This window comes from Erinaceus europaeus, chromosome 3 (genome assembly GCF_950295315.1).
Source record: "Erinaceus europaeus chromosome 3, mEriEur2.1, whole genome shotgun sequence".
Classification (NCBI taxonomy): Eukaryota; Metazoa; Chordata; class Mammalia; order Eulipotyphla; family Erinaceidae; genus Erinaceus; species Erinaceus europaeus.
The window spans coordinates 86,699,242-86,712,285 of record NC_080164.1 but is presented as its reverse complement, the minus strand read 5'-3'; positions in this window follow the sequence as shown (position 1 = coordinate 86,712,285).

The window sequence follows — 13,044 nt, the reverse complement described above, 5'->3', positions numbered from 1 at the left end:
ACCGGATAGAGACTTTTCATTGAGAGGAACTATTTGGTGTCTTGCACCAGAGTAAGGGACACTAGGGGGTAGGGAAGAGTGTTCAGATCCTGGAACATGATGGCAGAGAAGGACCTGGGGTGGGGGGTTAAAGTATTATGTGGTCAGGTGGTGGCATACCAGTTTGAACACCAATGTTGCAAAGTGCAAGGACCCAGGCCCACACCTGCAGGGGGAAAGCTTTGCAAGTGTTGAAACAGGGCTGCAGCTCTCTCTCTCTCTTTCTCTTTCTCTCTCTCTCTCATCTCCCATGCACTCTTGATTTCTGACTGTCTCTATCCAGTAAGTAAAAATAAACTGAAAAAAATAATGAAAAAGAGAATAAAGGAGGTGAACTTAGACATTCCCAAAATAGAAAAATTAAGGAAGGTCCCATCTTCTCAGTGAATATCCCTGTTTCAACAAGAAGCAGATGCCTCAGACTTCCTTCTCCAACTTGAAAGTGAGGATGTAAGTGTCCTCAGGATGAAATTTTGCTATGGCCTTCCCATGTATGCATGCAGATTCCTTGGACATTTTACAGAGCACAGACTCTTTTCCATAATGGTGCACACTTATTTGAGAGATGTTACACATGTACCAATAATTGTATTTTAATGTTGACTGTAAACAATCTCCCAAATAAATGAAAAAATTACAAGAAAATAAGAAAAGAAAAGAAATATGGGGGCTGGATAGTGGTGCACCTGGTTGAGCTTACATGTTTTAATGCTCAAGGACCTGGGTTCGAGCCCCTGGTCCCCACCTGCTTTGTGAGTGGTGAAGCAGTGTTGCAGGTATATTTCTGTCTCCCTCTCTATCAACCCCTTCCCTCCAAATTTCTGGCTGTCTCTATCTGGTAAATATATAAAGATAATAAAATGTTAAAAAATAAGTATTAGTTTCATAGATACTATAGGTTCCATTAACTGTGAAACTGTGAATTTGGAAAAACAAAGAATAGACTTTAATATAACCAATTAGTTACTGTGTAAAATTCAGTACTCACAAAAATGGAATGCTATTACAGTATTACTTGAGTAGGAATAGTTTAGTAAGAAATTGTTTAAAAGAAAGCAAAGAGCAATCAATGATTGCAGACTATGTATGTGGACTAAGTCAACTAGTTTATTAAAGGAACCTGCAATGGAAGATGCAATTTAATAGACATTATTTATATGGAACATTCTTAGAAGTATTTTATTTGTATCATGTCTTTTTCTCGGTTTGCATGGCTGATGTCACAGGGGTATAGTTCCACATTGCCCCAAAGTAAGTGTTCACACGGCTCATCTCCACTAAGCTTCATCCTTCTTCACAGGATAGTGTGTCCCCAACTCCTCTACCCCCTACCTTCTCACTATAAGTCTCCAGATCTGTTGTGAAAGAGCCAAGTTTCCCCCCATGTTATCCCTTCTTTTGTTTCTTATATGGTATTATTCTTTCTCCTTTAGGAGAATTTTTAAATGTTTTAAAAGTCTTTGAGTTTGAATCCAGCACCCATCACATTGGAGGAAGCTTCAGTGACTTGGTGTCTTTTTTTTTCTCTTTTTATTTTTTAATATTTATTTATTTATTTATTCCCTTTTGTTGCCCTTGTTTTATTGTTGTAGTTATTATTGTTGTTATTGATGTCATCACTGTTGGATAAGACAGAGAGAAATGGAGAGAGGAGGGAAGATAGAGAGGGGGAAAGAAAGATAGACACCTGCAGACCTGCTTCACCACTTATGAAGGGACTTCTCTGCAGGTGGGGAGCCTGAGGCTCAAACCAGGATCCTTATGTTGGTCCTTGGGCTTTTCACCACCTGCACTTAACTCACTGTGCTATTGCCCGACTCCCAGTGTCTTTTCTTTCTTTCTTCTTCTTCTTCTTTTTCTCCTCCAGTGTATTGCTGGGGCTCAATGCCTGCACTGTTTTTTTCCATTTTATTGGAACTGACAGAGAGAAACTGAGAGAGGAAGAGGATAATATATATATATATATATATATATATATATATATATATATATATATATACAGAGAGAGAGAGAGAGAGAGAGAGAGAGAGACCGACCTGCAGACCTGGTTTACCCATTGTGAAAGAGAGAGATCTGCGGACCTGCTTCCCCCCCGCCCACAGGTGGGGAGTGGAGGTTCAAACCCAGATCCTTGTGAGGGTTCTTGTGCTTCATACTATGTGTGCTTACCTGGGTGCACCTCTGACGGCCCCCTTGGTTTTTTGTCTTTCCCTGTCTCCTCTCTATATCTGAAAACGTCTTTCCAGAGGCATGGAGTAGCTGACATTCTCTCAGCATTCAACTTTCTGGGTGCTTGAGACTTGATGGTTAGGCTTCATCTCTGACACAATAGTGACACGAAGTTCCCACATCTCGAAGTAACTCAGGAAACTCCACTTGCCTGGTTACTAGTTCAACTAAGTGTAGACCATTACAGGTCTCTGAAGACCTGTAAAATGTCCAAAGAATCTGCATGCATACATGGGAAGGCCATGGCAAAATTTCATCCTGGGGACACTTACATCCTCACTCTCAAGTTGGAGAAGGAAGCCTGAGGCATCCGCTTCTTGTTGAAACAGGGAATATTCACTGAGAAGATGGGACCTTCATTACTTTTCTATTTTGGGGATGTCTAAGTTCACTTTGTTTATTCTCTTTTTCATTCTTTTTTTTTCAGTTTATTTTTACTTACTAGAGACAGTCAGAAATCAAGAGGGAATGGGAGGGAGGGAGGAAGAGAGAGAGAGAGAGAGAGAGAGAGAGAGAGAGAGAGAGAGAGAGAGAGAGAGAGAGCTGTAGCCCTATTTCAAGACTTGCAAAGCTTTCCCCCTGCAGGTGTGGACTAGAGACTTGAGCCTGGGTCCTTGCACATTGCAACATGGATGTTCAAACTGGTGTGCCACTGCCTGGCCAACTTTTTTTTTCCTTGGGTGAACTAGAGCCTCATACATCTAGGGTTTTGTCACACAGAGTCTCTTTTCCATTAAACTAGAGAGATAGAGAGAAGGGTAAACACCAGGGTGGTGTCACACAGAAAGCATCAGACCTTCTTCCTTTGCCATCATACATCAATGTAAGTTTGACTCTGGGCCACACCGGGCATGCAGGTGACTTGTTGATGACTGAGCTCTCTTCAGCACTACCCAAGTAGAATTTGGTCACCTATAAAACCAGAGTTTCTCCTCCACCTCAGTGCTATACTGTAGGTCTAGACCTATAGTAGAAGCATCTTCCAGGAAATTGCTGGAAATGCAAATTCTTGTGTTGGCGAATTAGCTCATTTGGATAGTGTGTTGCTTTGCTATGTGCACAACCCAAACTTGATTCTGGCTCCCATTACATTAAAGGAAGCTTTGATTAAATGGTATCATTTGCATTCTCTCTGATTTTGCCTATCTGCCTCTATCATAAAAAAAAAGAAAAGAAAAAAATGCAAATTCTTACTCCTACTCCATATGCAGTAAATACTAAATTCTAAAGCCTGCTGTAATCTGCATCTTCACATTCATGCCAGGGGATTCTGATGTACACCAAAATCCAAGACCTTTCATTGTGTTCAGCTGCCCTATGAACATTCTGTGGTAGGGCCAACATCCCTTCCTTGCCTTGATACCATCATTATAACATTTAGCAACCAATACTGTACATAGGTATTGCCTGGGCAGTTGTCTGTTTTCCTGTGACCCCAGCAACAGTGAGAAGACTTCAGTCAGCCAGCCCTTGGTTCATATCTCTGTATTGCTATCCCTCAGCTGTGTGGCTCTAGGTCAGACTTGTGAACTTTTTATGCTGCTTTCTTGTCTGTTCTCTGAGTTTGGCACAGGTCCTAGTTTTGCTAATTTCAGGAAAAGTTTGTCTAACTGAATTTGAGTCAAGTTAGCAAAACGGAAAAGCCCATGGACTAGTAGTCATTAAATGCAGGGATCAAATAGCACCCTGGATACCCTACTAACCATGCAGCCATGATGGGAAGACTAAAGAAGTAACAAATGCACTCAGTGCTACATGCCAGGCCCCAAATGGTAAGGCTAGGGTATACAGTCTGTGAGAGATAATTTTACAGCTACTGTATTTCCTGACAAAGTGAGACTGGGGAATTCTCCTCTTAGATACACCATGGCATATCAAGTAGAGTGCTAAAGGACTATAGACTGGCAGGATTGTAAAACTATATAAAGAGATCCCAGCCATTTTGAGAATCCAGTCTGTGTCAAAGATATTATTATTACTATTTTTCTTCTCTGGTCCTTTTTTTTTCATTTTTATATTACAGAATTACATGTTGACAGGGGTTTGAATCCACATAACATTCCCACCACCAGAGTTCCACTTCTTCACTCTCCCCACTGCAATCCACCACAGTTCCCCTAAATTTGTAGACATGGGCCAACCATCTTCTCTACAACTATCTGTCCACATTTATACATAGTTGCCCCCTCTTTTTCTGACTCAATTCTCTCTTCCCGTCTAAGCCACTCATAACATGGTAGCTACCTCCATATGCCCCTCTCCTTTTCCTCCTCTTTCTCTAGGTGCTCATGGAGCTGGAGTGCAGAGTCCTTATTGTAATCCTATCACTTCTCCCCTGCTGAGAGTATGGATCAGGGTTGTTTATAGGTAGTAGAAGGTAGGAGTTCTGGCTTCTGTAGGGGCTTCTCCACTGAGCATGGGCATTGACAGGTCAATCCATACATACTCCCAGCCTGTTTCTATCTTTCCCTAGTGGACCAGAGCTCTGAAGAGGTGAGGGTCTAGGACACATTGGTGAGGTCATCTGCCCAGAGAAGTCAGGGTGGAGTCATAGTAGCATCTGCAGCTTGGTGTCTGGAAGGTGGCATGACCTAATTTGAGACAAGATGGTTAATGAATAGGAACCAAAAAGTAGGATCAGAACAGATGAGATTAGGGATTTTAGGGTAGAAGAAAGCTAGGAGAACCATTTTAGGTGTGTTCCTGGGGGCATACAACTATAGTAGTTTTACTTGAGTTTGGTAGCTAGCCTGTGGCTGAATGAAAATATTGTCTGAGAGGCTGGGTGGTGGCACACCTGGTTGAGTGCATGTATTACTATGCGCAAGGACCTGGGTTCGAGCCCCTGGTCCCCACCTGCAGGGGGAAAGCTTTATGAGTGGTGAAGCAGGGCTGCAGGTGTTTCTCTGTCTCTGTCTCTATCAACCCCTCCCTCTTGATTTATGGCTGTATGTACCCAATAATATAATAATAAATAAAAAATTAAAGAAAAAGAACATTGTCTGAGAAAATAGTATCAGAGTAGAGAAAAGGGCTAGAAAGTTGGATTAGGGCAGGGAGTAGCTCCAATTCTTATTAAAAAAAGAAGGATTCTCTGGCAAACATTAACTATTTACCTCTATCCACCTGCTCTAGGGCCCATATGTAAATGCATATTTATATTTAGCGCCAGAGCCTGTGTAACTTCTGAGTCCCTATTTGTCTTAGCTTACAGCCATGGTCACATCTGAGGAACATTGCAGGCTGCACTCATTTCAGGACCAGTAATTTTTGAGTGGAAGGGCAGGATACCCCCAACTTCCCTTCGGAGACTAGGGTTATTCCTACTGACATTATTTACAGTAGAGCCAAGGTCCTGGGAAGGCCCACAAGACACTGTTCTTTACGGAAGCATGTGTTATAGATATTATTGGTTTTGATTATCTTTATTTGTTTATTGGATGAAGACAGCCAGAAATTGGGAGGGAAGAGGGAGATAGAGAGGGAGAGAGACAGAGAGATATCTGCAACCCTGCTTTACCACTCATACAGCTTTCCCCCTGCTGGTGGAGACCAGGGCCTTGAATCTGGTCCTTGTGCTTTGTAATACATGCACTCAACCAGGTGTGCCACCAGCCAGTCCCATTGTGTCATAGATTTTATATGATTCATATGGGTCTGCAAATCACTATAGTATATAATATGCTATATATGTATAAATATAATTGTACTTAATTTTTTTTGCCTTCAGTGCCAGCACTGTGTTCCTGGAGGCCATTTTTCCCCATTTTGTTGCCCTTGGTGCTTTTGTTGTTATTATTATTGTTTTTTTCAATTTAAGAAAGGATTAATTAACAAAACCATAGGGTAGGAGGGGTACAACTCCACACAATTCCCACCACCCAATCTCCATATCCCACCCCCTCCCCTGATAGCTTTCCCATTCTCCATCCCTCTGGGAGCATGGGCCCAGGGTCATTGTGGGTTGCAGAAGGTGGAAGGTCTGGCTTCTGTAATTGCTTCCCCGCTGAACATGGGCGTTGACTGGTCGGTCCATACTCCCAGTCTGCCTCTCTCTTTCACTAGTAGGGTGTGTCTCTGGGGAAGCTGAGCTCCAGGACACATTGGTGGGGTCTTCAATCCAGGGAAGCCTGGCCAGCATCCTGGTGGCATCTGGAACCTGGTGACTGAAAAGAGAATTAACATACGAAGCCAACCAAATTGTTGAGCAATTATGGACCCAAAGCTTGGAATAGTGGAGAGGAAGTGTTAGGGAGGTACTCACTGCAAACTCTAGTGTACTTCTGCTTTCAGGTATATATTTTGCAGTAGTTTATAGATACATGTGAACATGCTCTCTCTCTCTCACAGAAATTGGTGTATATCTAGGTTTTGAGACTTTGTTAGAAAGTGAACCACCTGAGATGAAATTAGAGTATATTATGAAAGGAAAGGTCTCACCTGAGTAATGAAGCTGAAGGGTTGTCATTCCACACATGAAGTCTCTGGACACAGTCTTAAGTGAAGCATGTTGAGGTGGCAATCATTGCGTTGGTTAGGTTGTGATTGGTGGATGCAATATTATTTGATATGGATTGGGAGAGGCATACGGGAAAGTGGGCCCTATCCAAGGGTTCCAGGACTGGGGGAAGTAGAGGCTCTATAGTGGAGATGTGAGGTTCCTGCTGTCTTAGGGTTCCAAAAGACAATCGATAGTTAATGTCATCATCACATTATTTGGTAATTGGTTAACTCTGAAAAGTCCTTTTGTTAGGGTTTGCTGTATAGTACCCATATCTTGTATATACCTGTGCTATTGGTTGCTTCTGATCTACTTGGTCTAGGCTTTTGAGAGAGTCCGCATATCAAATGCACAGCCGATATATTAAAAAGATTCAGTTTGTGTTTTGAAAAACTTTGAGACATACAATTGATTTTCCCCCTCTCATATTAATTAACTAGTGATTTATATGACTAGATTTTACTAGGAGTGTACATAAACACCATTCCCACCACCAAAAGACTGTGACCCATCCCTCCCACCCACTTCCACCCCCCACTGGCCCAGGAAGCTGCATGTCTACCCCTCACCACAGGGTTTTTAATTGGTGCCCTACTTACAATTTGGTCAGGTCCTGCTTTTAGTTTCCCTTTCAGATCTTCTTACTCAATTTCTGTTGATGAGTGGGATCATCCCATACTCATCTTTATCTTTCTGACTTAGCTTACTTAACATAATTCCTTCTATCTCTGTCCAAGATGGGTCAGGGAAGGTGGGTTCATTGTTCTTGATAGCTGCATAGTATTCCATTGTGTATATATACCACAGCTTTCTCAGCCACTCATCTGTTGTTGGGCACCTGGGTTGCTTCCAGGTTTTAGCTATTATGAATTGTGCTGCTATGAACATAGGAGTACACACCTCTTTTTGGTTGGGTGTTATGGAGTCCTTGGGGTATAACCCCAGGAGAGGAATTACTGGATCATATGGAAGGTCCATGTCTAGCCTTCTGAGAGTTTTCCAGACTGCTCTCCACAGAGGCTGTACCAATTTACATTCCTACCAGCAACGTAAAAGGGTTCCTCTGTCCCCACATCCTCTCCAGCATTTGTTGCTGCTGTCCTTTTTAATGGATGCCATTGTTACAGGAATGAGGTGGTATCTTAGTGTTGTCTTAATTTGCATTTCTCTGACAATCAGTGACCTAGAGCAGTTTTTCACTTTTTTGTTAGCCTTTTGGATCTCCTCTGTAGTGAATATTTTGTTCATATCCTCTGCCCATTTTTGGATGGGATCATTTGCTTTTATGGTGCTAAGTTTGCTGAGCTCTTTATATATTTTGGTGATTAGTTTCTTGTCTGATGTATGGCATATGAAGATCTTCTCCCATTCTGTGAGGGGTCTCTTTGTTTGTTTCATAGTTTCTTTGGATGTGCAGAAGCTTTTCAATTTGGTGTAGTCCCAATGGTTTGTTTCGGCTTTAGTCTTCCTTGCAATTGGGTTTGATTCATCAAAGATATCCTTGAGGTGTAGGTGGGAAACTATTTTACCAATGTTTTCCTCTAAGTGTTTGATTGTTTCTGGTCTGACATCCAGGTGTTTGATCCACTTGGTGCTGATTTTTGTTTCTGGTGAGATAAAATGGTTCAATTTCATTCTTCTGCATGTTACAACCCAGTTTTTCCACCACCTTTTTTTGAAGAGAGCCTCCTTCTTCCATTTAATCCTTTGGGCCCCCTTATCAAAGATTAGATGTCCATAGGTGTGGGGATTTATTTCTGGGCTTTCAATTATGTTCCACTGGTCTGTGTGCCTATTTTTGTTCCAGTACCATGCTGTTTTGATGATGACGGCTTTATAATATAGTCTAAGGTCTGGGAGTATGATGCCTCCATTTCTGTTTCTTTTCCTCAAGATGGTTTGGCAATTCTAGGTGTTTTCAGGTTCCAGATAAATGATTGTAGTGTTTGTTGTATTCTCTTAAAGAAGCTTGGTGGAACTTTAATGGGTATTGCATTAAATTTGTATATGGCTCTGGGGAGAGATAAATATCATCATTTTTATGATATTTATTCTTCCAATCCATGAGCATGGGATATCTTTCCATTTCTTGGTATCAGTTCTATTTCCTTGAGTAGAGACTCATAGTTTTCATTATACAAGTCTTTCACTTCTTTGGTCAACTGTATTCCTAGGTATTTGATTGATTTTGCTGAAACAGTAAATGGGAGTGATTTCTGGATGTCTTCTTCAGATTTAGTGTTTGCATAAAGAAATGCTACTGATTTTTGTACATTGATTTTGTAGCCTGATACCTCGCTATATTGCCTAATAACTTCCAGTAATTTTCTACTGGATTCTTTAGGTTTTTCTATATATACTATCATATCATCTGCAAATAGTGAGAGCTTTACTTCTTCCCTTCCAATCTGTATTCCTTTGATTTCTTTCTCTTGCCTGATTGCTATGGCAAGAACTTCCAATACTATGTTGAAGAGTAATGGTGACAGTGGACAGCCCTGTCTAGTTCCCGATCTGTGGGGGAATGCTTTCAGCTTCTGTCCATTGAGTATGATGTTGGCTGTAGGTTTGCTATATGTAGACTCCACTATCTTGAGGAATTTCCCATCTATTCTTATTTTTTGTAGAGTTTTGAGCATGAATGGGTGTTGGATTTTTTCAAAGGCTTTCTCTGCATCTTTTGAGATAATCATGTGATTTTTGGCTTTGCTTTTATTGATGTGGTGAATGACATTCATTGACTTATGGGTGTTGAACCTGCCTTGCATTCCTGGGATGAATGCCACTAGGTTATGATGAACAATCTTTTTGATATGTTGCTGTATCCGGTTGGCCATGATCTTGTTTAATATTTTGGCATCTATGTTCATCGGAGATATTGGTCTGTAGTTTTCCTTTTTTGTTCTGTCCCTAACAGCTTTTGGTATAAGGGTGATGTTGGCTTCATAGAAGGTGGAAGGGAGTATTCCTGTTTCTTCAATCTTATGGAAAAGCTTAAGAAGTATGGGTACTAACTGTTCCTGAAAGTTTTGTAGAATTCGTTTGTGAAGCCATCTGGTCTAGGACTTTGTTGTTGGGGAGATTCTTAATAACGGTCTCAATTTCTTTGTCTGTGATTGGTGCATTTAGATTTTGTAGTTCTTCTTGGTTCAGTTTTGGAAGGGCATATGCTTCTAGGAATTGTTCCATTACTTCCAGATTCTCTAGCTTGGTGGCATATAGTTCTTTATAGAAGTTTCGCAGGATTCTCTGGATTTCTGTGGTGTCAGTTGTGATGTCTCCTCCTTCGTTTACAATTCTATTAATTTGAGGCTTCTCTCTTTTTTGTTTGGTGAGTGTGGCTAGGGGTTTGTCAATTTTGTTTAATCTTTCAAAGAACCAAAGCATTTGGCTTCCTTGATCTTTTATATGGTTCTTTTATTTTCGATGTTGTTTATTTCTGCTCTAACTTTAGTGATTTCTGTCCTTCTGGTTGCTTTAGGGTCCCTTTGTTCCTCTTCCTCTAAGTCCTTGAGTTGTGCAGTAAGGTCGTTCATTTGAGCTTCTTCTTGGTGTTTAATATGTGATTGTATGGCTATAAGTTTCCCTCTCAGTACTGCTTTAGCTGTGTCCCAAATATTTTGATAGGTTGTGTCTTCATTTTCATTTGTTTCCAGTAACATTTGATTTTCCTGCTTGAGTGAGTCTCTGACCCACTGGTTCTTAAGGAGTCTGTTGTTTCGTTTCCAAATTCTTTGACTTTTAATAGTTGACTGTTTGTTGTTACATGTTAGTTTTACTCCACTGTGGCCTGAGAAGATACTTGGGATGATTTCAATGCTCTTGAATTTATTGATGCTGTCTTTGTGCCCTAACATGTTGTCTATCCTTGAGTATGTGTTATGTGGATTTGAAAAGAAGATGTATTCCAGTTTTGGGGTGAAGGACTCTGAAAATGTCCAAAAGGTCTAGTCTGTCATTCTCTTCATTCAATTCTCTTGTATCTTTATTGGTTCTCTACTTTGTTGATCTGTCTAAGTGTGAGAGTGCTGTATTTAAGTCTCCCACTATTACTGTATTACTATTGATGTATTTTTGAAATTCTTTCAGTAAGTGCTTTACTTATTTAGATGGTCCCTCATTTTGTGCATAGATGTTAATAACTGTTAAGTCTTCTTGGCTGATTGATCCTCTAATCATTATGTAATGTCCTTGGCTATCTTTCATTACTTTATTTAATTTAAAATCTATCATGTCTGAGATGAGAATGGCTGTTCCTGCCCTTTTTTGTGGTCCATTAGCCTGTATGATAGTTTTCCATCCTTTCACTTTAAGTCTGTGTTTATCTTGTTGTGACAGATGGGATTCTTGCAAGCAGCATGTGGTTGGGTTATGTTTTCTGATCCATCTCCTCATTCTTTGAATTTGATGTGTGAGTTTAAGCCATTGACGTTTATTGATATTATGGATTTAATGTATTGTAGTGCCATTGTTCAAAAAAAATTTTTGTCTGCTCTGATATATTGTAAGTATTATAGTGATGTTCTTGTTTATAAGACGTCTTTTAGAACCTCTTTCAGGGCTGGCTTGGTGATGGTTGCCTCCTTTAACTGTTGTTTGTCTAAGAAGGTTTTGTTCCCACCATCTAGTTTGAATGAAAGTCTAGCAGGATATATTATCCTTGGTTGAAACCCTTTTTCATTCAGGGCTCGATAGATATCTTGCCATTCCCTTCTGGCTTTTAGAGTTTGAGTGGAGAAGTCTGCAGATAATCTTATGGGTTTTCCCTTGTATGTGACTTTTTGTTTCTCTCTTGCAGCTTTTAGGATCCTTTCTTTATCCTTACTTCTTCTCATTATGACTTTGATGTTTCTTGGTGTCTTCAGGTCTGGGTTGATTCTGTTTGGTACTCTCTGGGCTTCTTGAATCTTGATGTCCTTTCTGTTATTAAGGTCTGAGAAGTTTTCTTCTATTATTTCCTCTAGAATGTTTGCTTCCCCTTCCTCTCTTTCTTCCTCTGGCAGGCCAATTATCCGAATGTTACTTCTTTTGAGATCATCCCATATGTCTCTGTTGTTGTTTTCAATGTCTCTCAATCTCTTTTTAAGCTCTTTCACCTCTTTCTTCATTTTCTCTAACTCATCCTCTGTCTGACTAATTCTGTTTTCTGCTTCTGTTAGTCTGCTTTCCCTTGCCTCAGCTTCTTTCTTCATTACTGCTATTTCAGCTTTCAGTGTTCTAATTGCCTCAAGATAATCAGTATTTTCCTTGGGGTTCTCAACTGTTGTTTCCCTAATACTGCCATTCCTTTCCTCCAATGTTGTTTTCATTTTTGTGATTAATAAGTTTATTATTGCTTGCATACTTTTCTTATCTATGGTTACTTCTGGATGTTTTTTAGTTTCTTCTGGGCTCTTGTCTTCATTCATTGGAGTAGCAGTTTTATTTGTTTTTGATCTACCCATTTTTTTGATTTATGTGTTTCTTTTTTTTTATATGCTCTGTTGTTCCTCAGTTGTTGTGTCTTGAGCACAAGTAACACTGTACTAAATACCTTTATGACAATTGCACTCACCAACCTCAAAAATTACAGTAGCAACTGAAGCAAGTATTGAAGCAGTTTAATCATTACCAGTTAGCCGAACAATTTCTCCAGTCTGTGAAAAAATAGTAACCAAATCCCAGTGAATAAGAAAGAGAAAAGAAAGAAGGGATAGCAAGAATAGACAGTTATGGAAATATACTATCCACTGTATATTCTAGGGGTAACAAGGGGAAAGGGAACTAGAGCAGAGATACACACATAGAGAGTCCACTCTGAGTCAGATTTCTTCCCCAAAATAATTCACAAATTCAGAAAGGCAAAGAAGAAGCAACAAGTGTATGACAAGATAAAAAAAAGAAAAGAAAAAGAAAGAAGGGACAATAGAGAGAAAAGGGAAAAGGTAAGAAAAAGAGCTGTAATTAAAGAGCAGTGAAAGTAAAGGTTTTTTTATTACTTTATTTTTAATTTAATTTAATTTTTTTGATTAGCTAGGAGGGGGAGGGAGGGGAGAGTCTGTAAAGGAGGTAGGATTAAGGTGACAAGTTCCTCCCACAATAGATAAGAAGCCCACTACCCTAGCACTGAAATACATGCTAAGAGTTAATTCTGATCAACCTAAAGGGGGGGTAAGATATATGCCTTTATATAATACTAATAGTAAAATAGAGCAGGGTAAAATAAAATAAAATAAAAACCCTGTCCCAGATTACCTCAAACCTTGTGATCAGAGGCAGCTGATTGTTAAGAATAA